The sequence below is a fragment of the Coenobita brevimanus genome, chromosome 5 (genome assembly GCF_032717465.1).
Source record: "Coenobita brevimanus isolate Jiangsu-jjx chromosome 5, ASM3271746v2, whole genome shotgun sequence".
Lineage (NCBI taxonomy): Eukaryota > Metazoa > Arthropoda > Malacostraca > Decapoda > Coenobitidae > Coenobita > Coenobita brevimanus.
Genome location: NC_136958.1, coordinates 15,001,289 through 15,023,794, shown reverse-complemented (window position 1 = coordinate 15,023,794; position 22,506 = coordinate 15,001,289).

Here is a 22,506-nt window from a genome sequence, read left to right as displayed (position 1 = left end):
CACAATTGTACGTTAAAGTAAAGACTAAAACTTCTTCATGCGAACTTCTTGCAGACATCACAACCAGAGTTCTATTTCTTACTAAGGCCTTCATAGCACCAGCCACTTTACTTCCCTGTACTACTCTACTTCTTAGGTCTTTTGCACATTTATGCACTAGAAGTAGCTGTGACTTATCTGTACGTCTGTAATTCACCGGGTCGGTCAGGATCACTTGATGGTCGTGATCGTCAGCTTTTACCCTTCCGGAAGGGAGCTGAGAGCTCATATAGTCCGATCTAAGGGCAAGGCTGTGACCTTCACACAAGCACACACCCGTCCCCTTGCTCAAGGGAGACAGTAACCATCCACTTCGTCAGTGAACCTTTTTGCAACCTGAGCGAGGCGCGAACTCCCGTCCACCAGTTGGCAAGCGAGAACGTTACCACTGCACTAGCGAGCGGTGTGTGTGTGTGTGTGTGTGTGTGTGTGTGTGTGTGTGTGTGTGTGTGTGTGTGTGTGAAATTCCAAGTCATCTTGTGGTGGTTAAAGCTTAATAACTTGGTGGGATGTTGGTGAGCGGATGGGTGGAGTAGGTTTGGGGTGACCAGGGGGGTGGGATGGGGGATGGGCAGAGTAGGTGGCCAGATCGGGTGGGTGAAATGGGGAGGGTGTGGTGGACGAAGTGGGTTGAGTGGCTAGCCAAAGAGGGTTTGGGATGGATGAAGTGGGTGGAATGAGTTGGTGGGCAGGGTGGGGTGAGTGGGGTGTTGGTGCTTAGGTGCGCAGGGTGTGGGATGGGTGGGTGGGTGGCCAAAGAATGTGGTTGGGGTGGGTGAACTTGGTGGGGTGAGTTGGTAGGCAGGTTGGTCTGAGTGGGCGGGGTGGAGTTAGTGGGTAGGTGGTGTGGGATGGGAACAGGAAGTGACATTTGTTTTCATTTACAATATCTAGACAAAAATAGTTGTTCCACTGGACACTGGGGAATGCCCAAAATGCAGGACTGGAGTGCTTTTCACCTAAACTTTAGCTAAACATTTCAGTCACACTAGATTCAACAACTGCTTCCTTTGTGAGAAACAGGCGTTCCTGTAGACACCTCGGTGAAAACTAGATGCCATACCTGATATTGTATGAGATATTTCATGAAACCAACTGAATACACCTTTCGATCGACTCTAAACAACGATGAATTTTGATTAGCTTTATGATAAGATAATCGAATTATCTTGACCATACTCTCGTATTACCCGTATTTAATCCACAGCATTCTGGTACGATAACGTGTGTTTAATCCAGAGTAGTGTGGTGAGAACGTGTATTTGTTTACATATGGTTTGCCGACTTCATTTTCTGAGGACCTCAGTTACCGTGCTTATTATGTGAGGTGCCATTCTCGTTGTCAGTTAGCTGATCGTGAACTCTGAGAAGGATAATTTTATACTTCTGACTCCAGTCCCAAGATGTTCAACAGAATGGAACGTCCAGCTCTCCTGACCACTCTGCTGAAGAAGGAAAAGAGTGGACGGAATCGGTTTTAGTAAACCATACTGAAGTGGAATGAAACCTACCAAATCAGCTCATTACAAAACACCTACGTCAGACAATCATGCTTTACATCTTTGCGATGTGAAGTGTAAAAACTGCTGAAGAGAAAAGTACTTCACCGTACAGAAGACTAAAGCGTGAGATGTCATTCAAACTAATGGTGTTCAGGCACTTATTACTAACAGTAACAAAGGTGAAGCTCGCACTAGAGCTCTCACAAGCGTGGCGGGTGGATCGTTTCGCTAGGCGTCTATCTGTCTATGTGAACGATGTAACGAACAGTTTTGATAAAACTTAGTGGAATGGTTTTTGTGTTAAGCTAGGATGAAATAACTAAATTTTGAGAGCAATCAATAAAAAAAAAAAAAAAGGCCACAGAGCAAAGTAATATACTGTATATGGCCTTATCAAGCCAAGTTTAGGACGCAGGGGTTGCATTCTCTAAGTGCTCCTTTTTGTTTTACCTGTTTTCACTGTAGTTAAAAGCTACACTTTGTCATACAAAAGCTACCCATGAATGTACTATTATCTGAACTGTTCAAGTAAAACGAGATTTAACAATTTATGTTGACTTATTTGGTGTTACTCTGCCAACCAAATAGCGACCGCACAGTAATACGGTGGTCTTATCTAGATTACCATGTCTGAATAATTTCGAGCTTTCAATAATATTTAGACAGAATATATATATATATATATATATATATATATATATATATATATATATATATATCGGTAGAGAGGCGGCTTGCAGTCCTGATGGACCCAGGTTCGAATCCTGGCTGGGGCAGGGGACAGTTTAAGGATTTGAATTTCATAAAAAGCGGACTTTCCTGATCTACCAGATGACCCGCCGACATGTCGTAAAAATACTCCCGCTAATATCAATACACCAGTCCTGTATGAGACAGCCCTAGCATGTATTCAATATGGACGGTGGGTGTTAGCGCCGAAGTGGTGACATGTGGAGGTGTAGGAGGACTACTGGGCCTTGGGATAGGCTACTGCCCCCAAGATATAGGCCCTGAAGCCTTTGCCCAGAGTCGGACACAAAAAAAAAAAAAAAAAAAAAAAAATACGAACAGGGTGTCTCGGGTGGAATGGGTATAACTTTGGGACGTGATTACTAAGTGACTTCTTCGCAACATGTGTCCAAATCTTAACCATTTTCTAGATAAAAATCATAGGACAAAATGATTGCCCATAAAGTCAGCAGTAACTGGAGCTCCGTAATGGTTGAGATTTTGACACATGTTGATATATATTTTGTTCTTAAAACTCCCTCATCAATCATTTCCCAAAGTTATGCCCTATCCTAGGGGGATACCAATTATATATATATATATATATATATATATATATATATATATATATATATATATATATATATATATATATATATATATATATATATATATATATATATACCGTTTACCTAACATCCAAGTTACATGACAAATCATAATTCAGTTCAACCGTGATCTGAAGTTACTTGCTTAGACGTTCACCTACCTTTATGCCTACTTCACTACCATCATAAAAACTTATCAGCATTCAAAAGCTTACCATCCGCATCGTATGTACGTAAAACCATTCGTAATCGAAATCTGCTTTTACCAGATCCATAAATGCCATTAAAAACCCATAGTCCCTTTCCCAAGCCTTCTCCATTATCTGTCTCATTGCAGATACTTGACGCACACATCCTTTACCACACCTAAAGCCACTCTTTGTCACTCACCAGTCATTCAGATATACTTCCTTACTCGTTCAGTACTAAATATTCCACATACTTTTATTACAATACGCAAGAGACTTTACAATAGCTTTTGCAGTGACTGTTATTCCTGTGTAGGGCTACATCTTTTTCACTGTACTAGAACAGTTTCACTTACCCAAGCTTTCTTACATACCTCTAACAAACATTTCATTCTCAACACACAGCACAGATATATCTGTACAAAACTACAGATGCCCCACGTTCTTTCACATTAATACTTTCCTGTCACCAGAAAAGCATACACATAGTAACCTTTGATATATACTTTTCCTGGTCTGCCTTATCGTGCTGGCAGGATACGGATAAGCATACACATAGTAACCTTTGATATACAGTATACTTTTCCTGGTCACCTGTGATATATACTTTTCCTAGTCTGCCTTCTCGTGCTGGCAGGATACGGATAAGCAGCGACAGGATGTTACAATTTATAACTGTGGTAAAAAAATAAAAAAATAACGCCACGTGTCAAACAACTTGGAGATTATTGGGAAGATACAGAGAGAGAGAGAGAGAGAGAGAGAGAGAGAGAGTGACTCAGCATGTTCATCTGCCGGAATTTACCATGCCAAAGTCACAAGGGAATACCGACACTCTCTCTCTCTCTCTCCAATTGTAACTTCACAACTTCACCATATTTGGTTTTTTTTTATCGGTCTTTTTAAAGGTGGGAATTAATTTAAAGCGATTAAAAGAATTACGGTCTTAAATGTTCCGCGGTTCCAATATTTTGGTCCATTAGTCTTTTTTCGTAATATTTATTCTCTTCATACATATTGCAATGAATCTATCAGCATTTCACCATGATTATATAAGTAATTATTTGGGAAATGACAGTACTGTCACAGTGCTGGAGAGAGAGAGAGAGAGAGAGAGAGAGAGAGAGAGAGAGAGAGAGAGAGAGAGAGAGAGAGAGAATTATTCTCAAGCTCCTATGAATCATACTCAATTCATCAGTTCGTCTGACGTCAGCACACAGAAAACGCTGGAGATGACGCCACCATGATGCCAGTTGGTACAGAAGGAAATACTTGAATGGATCTGATGTACTGTTTGTAGTGAGACACTGGACGGATTAAGCATGAAAGAATGTATGTGAGAAGTTCACGACATCTGAGGCTGCATTTCATGTGTTTGGAGGTATCTTTGCTGAATACTGTACTACAACATTTATATATATTCTTGCACAACGTCAGTTCGATTTTTAACAGTTGCAAAAAAAAAAAAAAAATTAATAAAATATATATCATAATTTTCCACCAGTTATCACAACCATAAGTATAGTTTATTTGGGTCAATGCGTGATTGGTGGCTGAGTTTATTACCCGTCCCCGTCCCGGAGGGGCTTGGGGATGGGTTTTCTTTCACCCAGTTTGTCTGTTTCTTTGTTTTTGTGTGTCTGTCTGTCTGTATGTCTGTCTGTTCACAACTTTACGTGAAAACTGCTGGTGCGGTTTTAACTAAAGTTAGAGATAATGGGCTACGACCGTCTGATCACCTGATTAAATTTTGGGCCAAACTGGGCCCAGGCCTAGGCTGTAGGCCCAAAAAATATATACAAAAAAATGGGAGGAGACGGGTAAATAATTTGGGGGGCTTAACTCCTTTCAAATTCGTCATATCGACATGAAATCAAAACCTAAAGGTGTATATTTCAAATCTGCATCACATATCAATCCTCATTACATCAGGGGGGTCTACAGTTAGTGGTAGAGGGGGTCAGTGTCAGGTGGATATTGCCTAAAATTTCAAATGGGCATAAAATCGTCAATTTTCACCCGATTTACTCCACACTTCATGGATGACATCTTTGACTAGACATCCAGTTGTGTTTATACGACAGCACTAAAATGACTGCCGGGGACAGGTTTTCTGTGCCTTGGCACAGCTTCTTCTTTATTTGTGTAGGGCTTCAAACTATTACCTTCAGACAGATGAGACTGTATTAACCTATCAGAATGAAAGGCAGGTATATTGACAATGAGTGCGAGTATTTGCCATCAAGAAGAGCACTATCGTTCTTGCCCTTGACGGAGATAATAGAGGGTCTGGTGGGGGGAAGGGTAAGCCTTCTTCCATCCTATCCTCATTTACTTATACTCTATATATATATATATATATATATATATATATATATATATATATATATATATATATTTAGAATTCTCTCTTAAATCAGCCTCGGATGAACCACTAGGGCTTTTCTTGTTTCCTTTCCATTAACATTGTCTCTGGAGTTTATTTGCAGTTTTCATATTCAACTGGGATAACTATTGCCTTTTGATAGGAACGTCTGGAAAGAGTTTGTACATTTTTGTCTGAGCATTTTAGTACCTGTGCTTGAATTATCTTCCTTGAAACGATCGTTTATAATGGCAGTTTTGAGTTGCTGTTGCTTGTTCAGAGTTTTTGTATTGGAAGGACAGCCTACTACGATTCTCAATGCCTCCTTTTGCATTATTCCCAGATTTAAAAAAAATCCAATTGATACCAGAAGAAGCTGAGGATTGAGAAAGATCAATCAGAGATCCAGTGAACACCATCTTGGCATTTCTGATATTCCCATCATACCCTTGTTTAAGACTTGTCACTCCAGGTTGTATTCTCTGATGATCCTCACACTAGCATTTGATTTAAGCTTTGGCAACAAGTCCACCAAGAAGGACCTCTGGTCCGATATACATGCACTGTTTGACATACTAAAGCTGGGTTCCATTATAAAGATGTACATTACAGACAATACTCACATGGCACTGGATCAATATCTTACAATTATAAGGTGAGATGATTAGACCCCAGTTATGGCATGCGTCTTATACGTGATTTAAAACTCTGAGTACTTGTAACCACAGATGCATGAAGAAGTCCAGCATCAGCACCGCTGATAATATGACAACAAGGTTCTGGTGACACAAAGTTCAGTAGCAAAATTGTTTAAGATAATAAACTGAATGGGTCTCAGGCACCTCCTTCTGCACTGTCAGTTTCAAAATCTTTGATCTCACTTCGGTAAAACAACTCAGATACTTTCCTTTTCGGTAAATGATTCTGTTCACCCGAGAAGCCACCCACCAACATTCATTTTGGCTGAGTTAAAGAGGATATCGTGACAAACGACTGTGTGAAAGGCTGATTTGGTCAAGAAAAGATGTGTATAAATGGTTGGTGTAGAGCATGAGCAATGCTGTGATGCAATGTCGAACACTTTTCTTGAGCATTATGCACATGATTAAGGGGATAAAAGTCCTTTTTCTGTGGATGAGTCGGTTCAGGATCGTTCGAAAATTTTATGCAAGCAACTAATGAGGGAAACCTCTTCTAAATGACACTATCAATTCGTCGTGGTAATTGTTTTACAACCTGAGTTCCTGAATGTGTCTCTATCGTCCTTTAAGTCAAACTACACTATCATGGCAGAGATCCATTATATTGCTACAGGTCTCCCTTGTAAAAAAGAAAATCGTCAGGAGATAGCAAGAATATACCAATGGAACAAGACATCTGATTCAAGATGTTAAGCGCTTTAACCATTACATTTTTTTTTTTTTTTGTCCGACTCCGGCCATAGGCTTCACAGCCTGCTATCAAGTCCCAGTAGTCCTCCTACATACCATACACTTCTACATGTCACCACTTCGGCGCTAACACCCACTGTCCATATTGAATACATGCTAGGGCTGTCTCATACAGGTCTGGTGTATTGGTATTAGCGGGGGTATTTTTACGACATGTCACACTGATTTCCAAAATTTTTAATCATTTTCACATTTCACTCTCTTATCTATCACCAACAAGATTTTATTAATTTATTTATTGTACATTATCAGTGTTCTACAGTTCTCCCTCACCTAAATAAAATCGTATAGAGTTATGTGTAACAGATACCAGATTTTTCTTAACTATTGAGGGTTAATGGTACGTACCAACATAACATTCCCAGGCCGCAATCAGAGTGCCAGTAGACACTGTGTAGAGATGATGCTGACACGCCCATTGGCCTTAACAAACAAAACCTTCTCGCTGTTCTCAAACTCAGTGACTGTAAGCCTCTATAGACATGTGGTATTGGTCTTCCATCTTTTCTGCGCCCAAACCGTCCCAACAGTAGCTAGCACATACCGCTGACATCGCCAGTACAGAAAAATAATCTTCTGCCTGTTTTTTTTCCTTAATTCTACCTCTTTTCTCTCTTCTTCTTTCTCCTTTTTTCTTATTATTGTACTGAAGATGTACACGGGTTTTATTCGCCCCTGTTTAGAGTACAACTCTCATGTGTGGGGAGGCTCTCCCACATACCACATACAGCTCTTCTCAGGAGGGTGGAGTCAACTCACGCTCATACTGCTCCGCTACACAAACCCTCACACTGGCTGGCCACACCCACTCTCACACTGCCTCGCTACATCAACCCTCAAACTACCTCACCACACTTACCCTCACTCTGCACCACTCCAACCCTCACGCCACCCCACCACACTAAATTTCGCTTTGTTTCGCCACACTTACCCTACTGTGCCCAGCCACACCAACCCTCACACTGACTAGCCACACCAGCTCTCACAGTGGCTCACCGAACACTGTCTCAGCGGATGTAAGCTCCCACAGTAATCAAATGTTATCTGAAGCGGAAGCAGTCCCACATTCTAGCATACTGGTAGACATCCCACTTGTACATTCTCTTCTACACCACGAAAAATTAGTCTCTCTATATATTCTGGCTATAAGAGATGCTTTCAGTAATAATGGTAATGGAAAAACCTGTCAGTACTCTCAGCCTATTATGACTTACTCTTAAGCGAATAAAATTCCTAGCTTTGACAGGGATAGACAATCAGATTTGTCATGATTACAAGAGAACCAATGGCACTAGTATTAACACTCGTAGGCTCCTGCTGCTCTCGCCCATCTTAGCAAAATCGTTTGGATTTAGTTGTAACAAAATATTAGACTTGTCCAGACCAAGGGGGGGGGGTTAACAATCATACAGTAGTAACTCCGCTTACAAAACTAAAACACATGTGCATGGCCAGTTATAATCACCGTAATCACATTATGGTAAGTTATATTTTTTTGCTGAAGGTCTGTTCAAATTCGGTATTTTATATCTCAACGAATAATTTCTTACATCATTCAGAGTAAATCATGTTCACTGAATAAATGTCTGCTGGCAGATTTCGTCACTGAAATGATGGGGAGAATGGAACTGATTTGGACATCTATCTATATTAGAAAAGCTCTCTCCCTGGCTGATTGAAACTGTTTACAAGTAGTCCCAAGAGAACAGAAATTACATTAGCACTTATGAGTCATGACGGGAGTACATCCGATCTCCTCCACCCACTATTACAAACTATCATGGTACTCAGCTTTGTAGGAACTACTTTGCACATTTCTGTTAATGGGATTAACACAGAGTTAATGAAGTATAAAGTTTTAGTCGGTATGCCATAAATTAGTAACACCTGAGAATTCCTAAAAGGCATTATAGGATATGTTATGACAACTGTGGAGGGAATTTCACCGTCCTACGCATCGCTTCCTGTCAGTCTGCTAACGCATATCAGCTTACCATGTTTACATAAACTGCAAAATTCCTCAGTTTTATATGAAACAAATTGGTAAGATTAATTAGTTAACATGCCATGAAGCAAAGAATATTTTAGAAAACAAGATAAACCATGAACAAAAATAACCCTACGTGAAAACATTAAATTCTTTATAACCCCATAACCTTAAGAATAAGTACATAATATTACTATCTTCCTTGTGTATATATAAAATAATCAGTTTTCAGTAAAATTGTGATTTTCCGTCACAGTAACCATTTTGAATTAGAATATTCTCATAAATTACTTTCCGAAGCGTCTCTCTCTCTCTCTCTCTCTCTCTCATATATATATAGATAGATAGATAGATAGATACAGATAGATAGATAGATAGATAGATAGAGATATAGACATAGATAGATTGATATAGATATAGATAGATAGATAGATAGATAGATCGATAGTGACAGTGATGGATAGATATAGTTATATAGATAAATAAAGACAGACCGATAGATAGATAGATAGACAGATAGAGCGATAGATAGACAGAGATATAGATAGACAGAGATAGAGAGATAGATGGATAGAAAGATATATATATATATATATATATATATATATATATATATATATATATATATATATATTGACCAGACATGGCGTCTGTTACTGGGTTTCTATTACTATTAATTTCAATTGCTCTCTATTATATTATTATTATAATTACTTTAATGGTCAACTATCTAATATACTATAGCATTAGCCCTGTGTGTGTGTGTGTGTGTGTGTGTGTGTGTGTGTGTATTTTGGGCAGCCGAAACAACACATTCAAATCGCACCAAAATTGGCACAAAAATCGCATAAAAATCGCTAATGTGAAAAAACTTGGTCCAATTACTATTGAAAAACTTTTACTATATTTAATAAGCGATCACATTTTGACCAAAAAACACTTCTCCCGGAGCTCGGCATAGGATCTCTAGAATTTTTTGCCTGTAGGTACAACTAAAATTTACTACAGCAGCGCGAGAGCCCTCTACAGGAGCAAGTGTGAGGGGCCCGATATGCCCACGAGCACTTGTTACTATTACCATTACAATTACTTGGTCAACTATTACTCTTACTATTACTTGGTCATCTACTAGTATTATTATTACTATTAATATATTATTTACCCCCTACCCTGGGGGTAGGGGGGTTTCAAGAATGCTCCCCCAGTATCCCTGCTCGTCGTACGAGGCGACTAAAAGGGTTGGTGGTGGGTTAGTGCCTCACTCCGTAAAAAGAACTAACTAAACAAGCGAATAAAGCGCCTCGGACCAGGACAGACCATACGTTGACGACTAAGGAACGGACAAAGGACATTCTGAGGGTGGGGACATGGAATGTGAGAGGAGTGAATGATGAAGTGAAAGAGAGAGGTTGTTCAGGTGCTTGAGGATGCAAGAGTGGATATATGAGGATTGACTGAAAATAAATGGCGAAGTGAAAGGGTGAGAGAATGGGAATATGGTTTAGGTATATGTGCGGGAGTTAATGAAAATGAGAGGGCAAGAGAGGGAGTATGTCTGATGATAAGCAAGAAGTGGAAGGAGAATATAAGAGAGTATGGAACACTGGGTGCATGTATGGGTGAGGATGAAAGTAGATATACAAGCATGGACGATTGTATGTGTGTATGCTCCGACAGAGGACCGAGTGGCAAGAGTGAAAGATGACTTTTGGGCGAGAGTAGAAGCATGTATGGACAAATTTGAGAGGAGCGAGAGAGTGCTTTTGATTGGAGACATGAATGGCAAAGTTGGAAATGTACGAGTGGATGGAGTGGTTGGTCAGCGGGGTGTGCCAGCTGAAGTAGATGGAAATGGTAGTGCTTTGGTGGACATCTGTGCTGGTGAAGGGTTGGCAATAGCCAACACCTACTTTCGGGATAAGATGATCCACTGGTATACATGGAGAGTAATGAGGAGGATGGATGGTGAACTTGTTGAACGAAAGGCAATGATAGACTACGTATGTGTGGATGACCGAATGAGAAGACAAGCGTTGGATGCAAGAGTGTGGAGAGGGTGGGGGAATGGAGTCTCGGACCATCACTTAGTGATGTCCAAGTTAAAGCTGCAAAAAAAAAATGGGTGAGGAGACGAAGGGGAAGACAGGAGGAAACAACTCCTGTGAGAAAAATGGAGAATCTGCAAGATAGTGAGAAAATGGCAGAGTATAAGAGGATAGTGGAAGAAAGATTAGGAAGGTATAAGCTAGAGCAGATGGAAGGGGTGGAAGACGTATGTAAGATATTTACTGAAGAGATAGGCGCAGCGTGTGAGGTGGTTTGTGGAGTGAGGAGGAGATGCAAGGGTGTGCAAGGGACAGCATGGTGGAATGATGAGGTGAAATGAGCTGTGGAACAAAAGAAGAAGGCATATAGCGAATGGATAGCGAGCAGTGTTAGGGGAGAAGATGAGAGAGAGAAGAGAGAGGTATATGCGAGCAGGAGAAGGAAGGTGAAGAGACTGGTGAAGGAGAGTAAGAAGAAAGTGGATGAAGAGTTTGGGAGGAATCTGAGTGTGAAATGGAGGGAGAGTAAGAAATTGTTTTGGAAGGAGGTAAAGAAAGTAAGGCAGTGTGAAAGGGGAAATAGTAGGAGAGTGAAAGATAGGAATAATAGATTGTTGGTGGAGAAGAGAGAGAAATTTAGGAGAAGGAAGGAGCACTTTGAGGATTTGTTGAATGTGGAGAGTGACAGCAGTGCTAGTATAAGTGGTTGGGGAATGGCAAAGAAGAGGTGAGAGGAAGGAGGAAGAGATCAGTAGGGCGGAATTAGTGGAAGCAATGAAGAAGATTAAGTTGGGAAAGGCCACAGGAATTGATGGAGTGTGTGGTGAAATGCTGAGGTATGGGGGTGAGATTGTTGTCGAATGGATATGGAAGTTGTGTAGATTGGCTTGGGAAGAGGGAAGGGTTCCAGCGGACTGGAAATCAGATATAATTGTTCCTATATACAAAGGAAAAGGGGAAAGAGATCTATGTGGTAACCATAGGGGTTTATGCCTTCTTAGTGTGTCTGGTAAAATATATGGTAGAATACTCATTGATAGGGTTAGGCATATGACAGAGGACCTAGTTGCAGAAGAACAAGGGGGATTTAGGAAGGGAAAAGGGTGTGTAGATCAGATATTTGTTCTAAGATGTTTAGTGGAGAAGCATCTAGAGAAGGGAAAGAAAGTGTATGCTGCCTTCATGGATTTGGAGAAAGCTTATGACAGAATAGATAGGCAAGGTATGTAGAAGGTATAAAGAATATATGAAGTGAAGGGGAAATTGTTGAAAGATGTGAAGAGTATGTACGAAGAAGCTACGACTATGGTGGGAGTGGATGGTGAGCTGAGTTCTTTGTTCTCAATGTGAGTCTGAAATAGGGTTGTGTGATGTCTTCATGGCTGTTTAATATATACATGGATGCGGTTGTAAAGGAAGTGCAAGGTAGGGCAGTGGATGTGGGGGTGACTATAATGAATGAGGGTGAGATTTGGAAGATTCCGGTGTTGCTGTTTGCTGATGATACAGTATTGTTGAGTGAAGATGAATGGGAGTTGCAACGTTTGCTGAATGAATTTGGGACAGTGTGTAGGAGGAGGAAGCTGAAAGTTAATGTAAACAAAAGTAAAGTAATGGTGTTTGAGAGGAATGAAGTCACAGAATGTACAGTGAGGTTGGATGGTGAGGATATGGAGAATGTGAGTGCATTCAAGTACTTGGGTAGTGTGATGAGTAAGGCTGGAACTTTGGAGGATGAAGTGAGTGAAAGGGTACAGCAGGGAAGGAAGGTTGTTGGTTCACTGATGAAAGCAGTGATGAGAAATAGGGAGGTGAGTATGGAAGTTAAGAAGTCATTGCATGATAGTATTGTGATCCCTACCCTGACGTATGGAAGCGAGGCGTGGACCTTGCAAGAGGGGAACAAGTCAAGAGTGAGAGCAGTGGAAATGAGTTACTTGAGAGGAGCATGTGGAGTGACATGGAGGGACAGGTTGACGAATGAAGAAGTGGAGGAACGTTGTGGGGTGGATGTGGATGTGGTTGAGAAGATTAGGAGAAGTACACTGAGGTGGTTTGGACATGTGGAGAGAATGGAGAATGAAAGACTGACTAAGAGGGTGTATGTAGGTGAGGTGGAGGGAGGGAGAGGGAGGGGTAGATCGAGGATGAGGTGGAGGGATGGAGTTGAGAGGTATATGAGGGAGGGAGGGGTGAGCTGCGGGGAGGGTAGTCAAATGGTGGGTGACAGAGCGACTTGGAGGCGTTTTGTCTGCGGCCACCCTTTGCGGGATTAGGGGGTCGAGCTATAGATAGATAGATAGATGGAAAATGGTTTTCATATTCATTATCGTTGGAAGGCCGTTCCACGGAATGCAAAAGTATGTCTAGATCATCTGATGGCCTGTTGACCACTCTCCACTCTGCACGGTCTCCTGTGGTGTACCTGCAGTTTGGACAGTAGCCAACAGGTAACCAAGATGAGAAGTCTGTTTTGATTGGTAATGGTAAACGATATTAAAGAAGTGTCTGTAATGGGAAAGTACTGGTAATATGCAATTATCTATTTCTTTGTCTTCTATTATTATTACAATTACTCTTACAGCCAGGAACTTGTGATCTATTACTATTACTTTGAAAACCCTGTAATAGTCTATTACTATTACTATTACATATTACTATTACCCCATATCTGATATTGACAACACTTTGGCTTCACCAACGAAAGGCTTTCAGCCTTGCTTTGGATTTCCCATCGATCAGTACTGAGAACAGAGACAGAAATTCTCATCTCTGGCTCATAAATTAATGATTTTTCTTGTTCTATTTTTTTAACCCCAGCTAAGTGAACCGGGATTGTTTATGATTTTTATATATCAAAGCATATTTCAGAAGATCATTAATAAGTTTTGGTTTTGGAGTTTATCTCATACCATTTGTGGGTGATGCTCCATACAGCAGCTGTTCTGGCACAATGCAGGAATGCGGTCAACTTTAAACTTATACACACTCCAATGGTCTCTTAACATATTTTACTTTAAGAGATTGTTGATACCTCTTACTATTTACGGATGATATTCCACACAACAGTTGTTGTGGCACGATGCAGAATCACGGTTGACTTTTTTGGGAATTAGTTGGCTTACAGCACACTCTATAGGTCCCTTAACATCTTTTTCTTTTGGAGTTTGTAGACATCTCGTGCTGTTTTGGCGTGATTCTTCACATGAAGTTCTCTCTAAAGACAGACAGACAGGACCTTAGGATTACAGATTTAGATGAAAGTATGCATTTATGTTGTGTCTTGTCCTGCCTCTGTAAAATACTGATTGGCTATTTTGGCACGAAGCTTGGAAGCGGTCGACTTTTTGCGATTTTTTTCCTCATAGCATTTTCCATATGGTCCTTAACAACTTCTGCTTTTGAAGTTTGTGCATGATGCACTGGTGACTGTGGCAGGACAGAGCTATGTGGTCAAGATATATGCATAGACAGGTAGATAGATGGATATATAGAATGATAGAGAGATAGATATTTTTTTGAGGGGGAAGGGTCCCTAGAGCACACTACAAAGGTTTCTCAGTAGCTGTTTTATTTTTTTAATCTCTTATTGCTTTTCCTTAACCCGTGGCATCCTGACGACGTATGGGAACGTCACAACTTTTTTTTACGCTGAATCCCAGCGACATACCAGTATGTTCTGCAATTGCGAGGTCCGTCATTTGCACAAGTTTCAAGTTTCGCGGGTGATTTTTGGTAGGCATATGTGGGAGACCTTTCTCTACCAGTCGCCAGGCGGTGACACTGCCTGACCCTGCGTGACCTCTGCTTGCCATTGTCTTAGCAATTCACCTGTTAGCAGTGACCCGACCAGTAAAGACATGTCATGCCGCAGTCTTTCCAATGACGAAATTCAAGTCGCCCTTGATGCCTTCACAGGTGAGAGTGATTCCCCAATCGATGATAATGTGGATGACAAAGATCACATGGTGCCGGAGGAAGAAACAAGCAGCAGTGATGAGGAGGTACCATTGCCAAGGAAGATGCTGATGTGTTCGGTGAGTGAAACAACGTTTGCATCACCTATATTATTGTGTGAAAACCAATATATTCTTGTACCACGTATAAATTCGTACCAAATGAACAAATATCTACCTATTCTGAGTGGTTTGCAATAGTTACCCCTTCCATAGAAAACGTGACAGCAGCAGAACACGCCCAGAGAAGACAGTACCAGGTGTTCAGTGGGACACCTGTATAGTGCACTTGTAAGCTCATGTAAGCACTTTTGGTATTTCCCAATGTTTCTCATGAACAGTAGAGAATTGAGCAAAAAAAAAAAAAATCGAAAATCTGCCGGGATTGGGGAGGGGGGATCATTTGTGAGAAATCAGCCAGGACAGAGCGGGTTAAAGACATGCTGGCCACTCAGCTCACGAAGGGTGAGACAAGCATCAACTCTCCCAGAATCGTGGTGTGTCCCTGGGAGCCTAGACTGGCGTGTTTACGTTTTGCCCTTCGTCCAAACTTATCAATATAGGAAATACTGTTTCCAGATTTCCATCAGATTAGTGAACTATATTTGCACATTGGCCTAAGCATTATTACTTTAAAGTGCATGCAAATTTCAAATTTGCAAAATAAACTTGGGAACCTGTTGAATGAAAGTAAAACCAGTATAATATATAATACCTCAAAGCCGCAGCCTATTCAATCATTCGGAGAAGTTCGGTATGCTTTCTAACCCTTGCAATGGCATTGTCTTCTGCTTAAGTTATTGAGAGTATTTAAATACAAGTAAAAGCTCGATTAACCGGAATGCATGGGGATTCTTCCATTCTGGATATGGAATTATCTGGATAATCGAATGTTACTCTTAGGTATTTTCTGGGAGGTAAAACAAATGAAATAGTACCAAACTTGGACTTTATTTCATAAAGTACATTATTCAGTATTAGATACAGTACAGTTACACTCATGCTCACTAATATCTGCCCAGGGATGCCCCCTTCCTACCTCAGAATACCCAGGGAAGAGGAGAGGGGGGGACAAAACGAGCTCCACCTGCCACTACCCCAGCTCCCGACCATCCCCCATACCCCTACCCAACCACCCACCCCATCCATCATTCGTAACTAGCAGTTACATCTCAAGTTGATTTCATGCTTATCACTCTTGGTCCCACTACTGATACAAACAAAGAACATTAGGATATGTTAAAAGAATATAACTATCAACATGCTGCAGCAAGAAATTAATGCATTATGACATTGACAGTAAAAAAAAACGTTAACAATGGGCACATCAGGCCTCCAGTGTTGGGTGCACTGCTTTGCAAACACACACACACACACACACACACACACACACACACACACACACACACACACACACACACACACACACACTCTAAAACACAGATATAAACACACCCAAACACGCAGGCACAGACACAGACGCATGCATCAGCCAAAGCACGAGGCCTGGGATTGCCGTTGTTAACGTTTTTGTTTTACTGTCAATGTTATAATGCATCAATTTCTTGCTGCAGCAGGTTCATAGTCATATTATATGGTTTTTACATATCCTTGTGTTTTATATTTGTGTATTAGTAATGTGACTATGAGTGTAAAGTATGAGGTTAGCTTGAGATATAACTGTCAATTAAGAATGACGAGTGCGGGCCTGGGAGGGGTATGGGTATGGGGGAGGGGACTGAACACAAACCAGCAGACATTACCAAAAATTATTTAAAGAAAAATTTAGTATATGTTACAGGCCATAACAATATTGAAAACTTAGCTGTGTACACTACTTTATCCTGTACTGTTCAGAACTAATCAAGAAATATAGGGGGACGACTGTTATCCGGAATATTTTAGACTCCATGCCGGATCGAAATTGCCTTCCAGTTATACAGATGTACCGATGCATCGGATGCCGGTTAATCGAGCTTTTACTGTAAAAGTTTCTTGACATATTTGTTCACCAATAAAAAATTCAAATCGTATTTTTAGCAATCAAATTATTAATAAACATTTCCTAACAATGTTGTAATATTTGTTCACTTGCACATATAACAAATTTTATGAGATTTTCCATTTTTCTTTCTATTTCTTAAGTAATCACGTCCCACTCTTTTACTCGTCGAGAGCTACATGTGTCCTGTGGGCCAACAGTTTGACACCTTTGCCCTACAGTGTAGTAAATTCTGATACAATACTTACCACTTAAAATCGTTTGCATAAGTATGTACCGTATCTTCTAACCTCCAACTATGTTCACTCCTGAATTATACATTTGTGTAATACATCTAGAAACTTGAGGACACAACTGCAGAACACTGTAGATACATATTGTTGACTTAATGTTAGTTCCATTCTGGGTAGATAGTGTACAAGATTACTTCGTTTCTCTCTTTTCTATAAAAACAGCCTTTCTTCGTTGTGACCCTTCTCACCATTTTCTGCTGGCTTCAGCTGGAGGATTTCGTGCGTGGTGCGGGTAGAGGGAACTTTCCTGCTTTTCTATCTTTGTAGTGGGCAGTCAAATGGTGGGTGACAGAGCCACTTGGAGATATTTTGTCTGTGGCCAACTTTTGGGAGATTAGGGCGTCGGGCTATAGATAGATACCGTAGATAACAGATAGTTTCCTAGTTATAGTCTTCCATATAACACACGGCCACGAGAGGACCAACAGACCTAACAGCTCTGTTGTTGTTTGTCATCCTTTGTATTCCTTTAAACCTTCAAGCGTTTACTTTTTTAGCTGTCTGTCTGTTTCTTACCACCATTATGAAAAGATAAGATTATTGGATTGAAGTGCACTATATTTGGAATAATGGCTGAGGACTTCGTCAAAGGTCAAGGTTAAATGTCATGACAAAAATGAAAGTAATATGGCGCTGATTTGACGGAGGCTATGCTTTCTGAGAGATCCTGTTTCATTCTTGATACCTGAGAATAGCTATTCCGCTGAGGAAAGACATCGAACTGGGAGGGTTACTTACCATTTCACAGAACTCTTTACAGCAGAAGGCTTCCTATTAGATGAATAAAATCGTCAAGAAGTAGCATTATCCGTCACCCAGTTCAATGGGGTAACCCATTCAATCCGGTGATATTTTTCGTTTCATAGATGCTTCCAGACAATTTTATTCGAAGTACAACTGGCATCTCTGCATTGAAAAGAGATTAAACAAAGCTATATCTAAAAAGATATTATTCAGTATCTCAAGAAGTTAGTTATAATTGTCTGGAGATAGTAAAAATAAAATATAAATTACGTGGTCGGATGCAAGGTCTCAAAAAACAAAATCTGGTGGGAAAAGGCCAAAAACAGTAAAGTACACTGGGGCCAAACTCGTTAATTGCATTCTGGTAGTTCAGTTTTTTCTCCTGCCGGGGAATATTTCTCCCTTTCCCACTCCACCACTCAGCTTCCAAAACTCCCTCCCACAACCCTCTCTGCCTTCCTCCCACATCCTTCCCACCATCCTCGACACATTCCTCCTGCACCCCTCAGATCTCCTCCCTACTCTCCGCTTACAGTCTGCATCCTTTACACAGCTTCAATATCCCTTATCTTCATCCCAGACCACTCACACCTTCTCCTTGTCCCCACATCTCCATTTGGTTCATACTTCCTTGCATATAAAAAAAGATACCCCCAATTCCTCCTTACCTCTTCACACCCAACCATCACCCTTTACACCAATTTTTGTATTCTTCACACCCCATCCTGCACCTCTCACATCGGCCTTCCCTACCCTCCACTCCCAACCCTCAGCTTTTACACCCTTACACTATCCCTTACCCCGTTCCTCAACCCTCACACTCCCCTCCGTAGTCCTGCCTCCTTCCCTCCCCCTCACCATTCTCTTTATCCCACCCTCTTTCTGTACCTTTCACACACCCCTTCCTGTCCTCCCCCTCCTTCTCCTTCCCTAATCCCTTTCAGGCCTGAAAGTCGATTACTTGGCTCACAAAGCAGTGAATAGCCAAGCAAAAATGTTGCTAGCCATATAAAAAATAAAGTGTCTATCATAAAACACTGTTATGAGTAATGTTTACTATATATATATATATATATATATATATATATATATATATATATATATATATATATATATATATATATATATATATATATCATCATCATGATATATATATATATAGATAGATAGATAGATAGATAGATATAGATGTATCATCATCATCATGAGATATATATATATATATATATATATATATATATATATATATATATATATATATATATATATATATATATCCCGCATTGTTTGTTTGTTTGTCCTTCAGTCACGCCCAAACAAAGGACCAGAGACCCCCTAGACCCATATATATTCTGAATCAGGGTGACCCAAGGATGATTTTAAGGGGGTCAAAATTCAGATCCGGGTCATCAGAGGTCACTGATAGCGTGTTCGCAATTTTGGGCCCGGGCAACACCAGGTATCCCTGCAGCCCAATTTTTGGCATGAAGACTAACATGACCTTCAGTTCGGACGTAGGCTATGTGAGGTTGACCTCCGAGGTCATATTAGGCCGCTGGTCAGGGGTCATTTGCGGTCACCGGTAATACACACTCAAACTACTGGATCCAGCAGCCCATTCTTTGGCATGGAGACTCACATGACCTCCAGTTCGGACGCAACGTATGTGAGGTTGGCCTCCAAGATCATACTGTATGAGGTCACTAGTTGGAGGTTATTTGAGGTCGTCAGTGATAGTAATCAAGTGCGATACCCGAAAAAAAAAAAAAGTTCGTGGACCTCTTCTAAAGCATAAGAGGTACGTGGCCTCCATGAAGTAGAAAGACTGAACTAGAATGAATAGGATTAGTGTGTTCGCTTTCGTGGCTTGGCAATTCCGGGTACCCCTGCTAGAATATATATATATATATATATATATATATTTATATATATATATATATATATATATATATATATATATATATATATATATATATATATATATATATTTATATGCACCTTAATCCGGTATCATGTAGTAACTTTTTCACTTCCATGCTCACTTCCCTGTTTCTTATCACTGCTTTCAAGGAACCAGCAACCTTTCTTCCTTGCTGTACCCTTTCAAGCACTTCACTCTCTAAACTTCCAACCTTACTCATCACACTACCCAAGTACTTAAACGCACTCACATTTTCCATTTCCTCCTCATCCAGCCTCACATCATTCACCAAGCCTTGAAGTTCCCCTTCGTCTTCACTTAACAACACAGTATCAGCTGCAAACAACAGGACAGGGAATTTCCAAACACTGCCCTCTCTCAATAGGGCTGCTTCAACATCCACTGCCCTATATTGTATCTCTTTCATAACCCTATCCATATACAGACTGAACAACCATGGAGATATGACACAACTCTGTTTCAATCCAACCTCCAAATAGGAGAATTCACTCAGTTCACTATCCACACCCACTGTAGCCTTAGCATCCTCATGCATACTCCTCACGGCATTCAACAAGTTCCCATCTACTCCACATATTCTTAATACTTTCCATAATCCTTGCCTATCCACCCTGTCATACGCTTTCTCCAAATCCATGAAGGCCGCATACAACTTCTTTCCCTTCTTGAGAAACTTTTCCACTAAAGATCTAAAAGTGAATATCTGATCTACACAACCTCTTCCCTTCCTAAGTCCTCCTTGTTCTTCTCTAACTATTTCCTCTGTTATTTCCCTAACTCTGTCAATAAGTATCCTACCATACACTTTTCCTATGATACTAAGAAGACAAATGCCCCTCTGATTACCACATACTTCTTTTTTCCCTTTTCCTTTGTACAGGGGAACAATTATACCTGACTTCCAATCCTCCAGCACTCTACCTTCCTCCCAGGCCAATCTGCACATCTTCCACATCCATTCTACTACTATCTCTCCCCCATACTTCAGCATTTCACCACACACTCCATCAATTCCTGGGGCTTTCCCCATTTTAACTTTCTTCATTGCTTCCACAACTTCCATCCTACTGTTTTCTTCCTCTCTTCTCACATCCCTCCGTCTCCCTGCCATTCCCCATTCACTTACACTCGCATTACTTTCATTCTCTATGTTCAACAATTCTTTAAAGTGTTCTCTCCATCTGCTCACTTTTTCTCCATTCTCTACCAGTAATCTACCAATTTTATCTTTCACTCCCCATCTAACTTCTTTGGCACCCTGTCTAACTCTCTACCTCTTTCCAGAACATTTTCTTACAGTCCCTCCACTTTACATTCAAATTCCTTCCAAATTCCTCATTCACTTTCTTCTTACTCTCTTACTAATCTTTTCACCTCTCTCTTCCTCTCTAAATATAACTCTCTCTTTCGTTTCTCAACTTCTTCCACGCCCCTGTTTCTCATCCACTCACTATACAGTATGCTCTCTTCTTTTGTGCCACAGCCTCTCTCACCTCTTCATTCCACCATGCTGTTCCCTGCACCCCCTTCCGTCGTCTCATCAAACACACACCATCTCACATAGTGCACAGATTTCTTCTGTGAATATCCTGCACACACCTGCCCCCATCTGCTCCAATCTACATTTACCCAATCGCTCCTCCACTTCCCTCTTATAATCTGCCTTTTTTTCATCCTCTTGCAACCCTTCCACTCTCCTTGCATGAACTACTTCCTCCTGTCCTTCCCCTCTTCTATTTCTCCACTTCCTTTGGACCTTGATTCTGACCACCTCCAAGTGGTGATCAGAAAGTCCACTCCTCCAACCTCTATTTGCTCTTGCATTCATTACACACGTTCTCATCCTTTCATCCACAAACACATAATCACTCACTGACATCCGTTCATTCAGTTCACTACCCACCCATCTCATCACACGCCACATATACCTATGGATCATTTTGTGCCTGAGGAGGGTATTGGCTATCACCAACCCCCTCCCGGCACAAATGTCCATTAAAGCACTGCCATTCTCATCCATCTTTGCAGACACATCCCACTCACCAACTACTCCATCCACCTTCACATTCCCTACTTTTCCATTCATATCTCCAATCAAAAACACTTTCTCATTCCTTTCAATTTTTTCCATGCACGCTTCCACATTTGTCCAGAATTCTTCTCTCATTCTGCTTGCACGATCTTGCATTGGAGCATACACGCACACAATCGCCCACATTTGTAGTCCAGTTTTCAATCTTACCCACATGATCCTTAAGCCAACCAATCCATACTCTCTTATATTTTCCTTCCATCTGTTGCTCACAACAATACACTCCTTCTCTTGCCCTATCATTCTCACCTACTCCTGCACATATACCCCATCCATACTCCCATTCTCTCACACTCTCACCTCCCCATTTAGTTTCAATTAATCCACATCCATTCACTTTCGCACCCTCAGGCACCTGGACACTCTTTCTTTCACGTCATCATTTGCACCCCTTACATTCCAAGTAGCTATCCGTACCATGTCCTTTGTTCGGTCCTTAGTCATCATCTTTTGGTCATGACGTCCTGGTCTGAGGCTTCTTCTTCGTATTTTTACTTAGTTGTTTTCCGGCGAGGGGCACTAACCCACCGCCAACCCACTTACTGTCACTTAGGGAACACGTG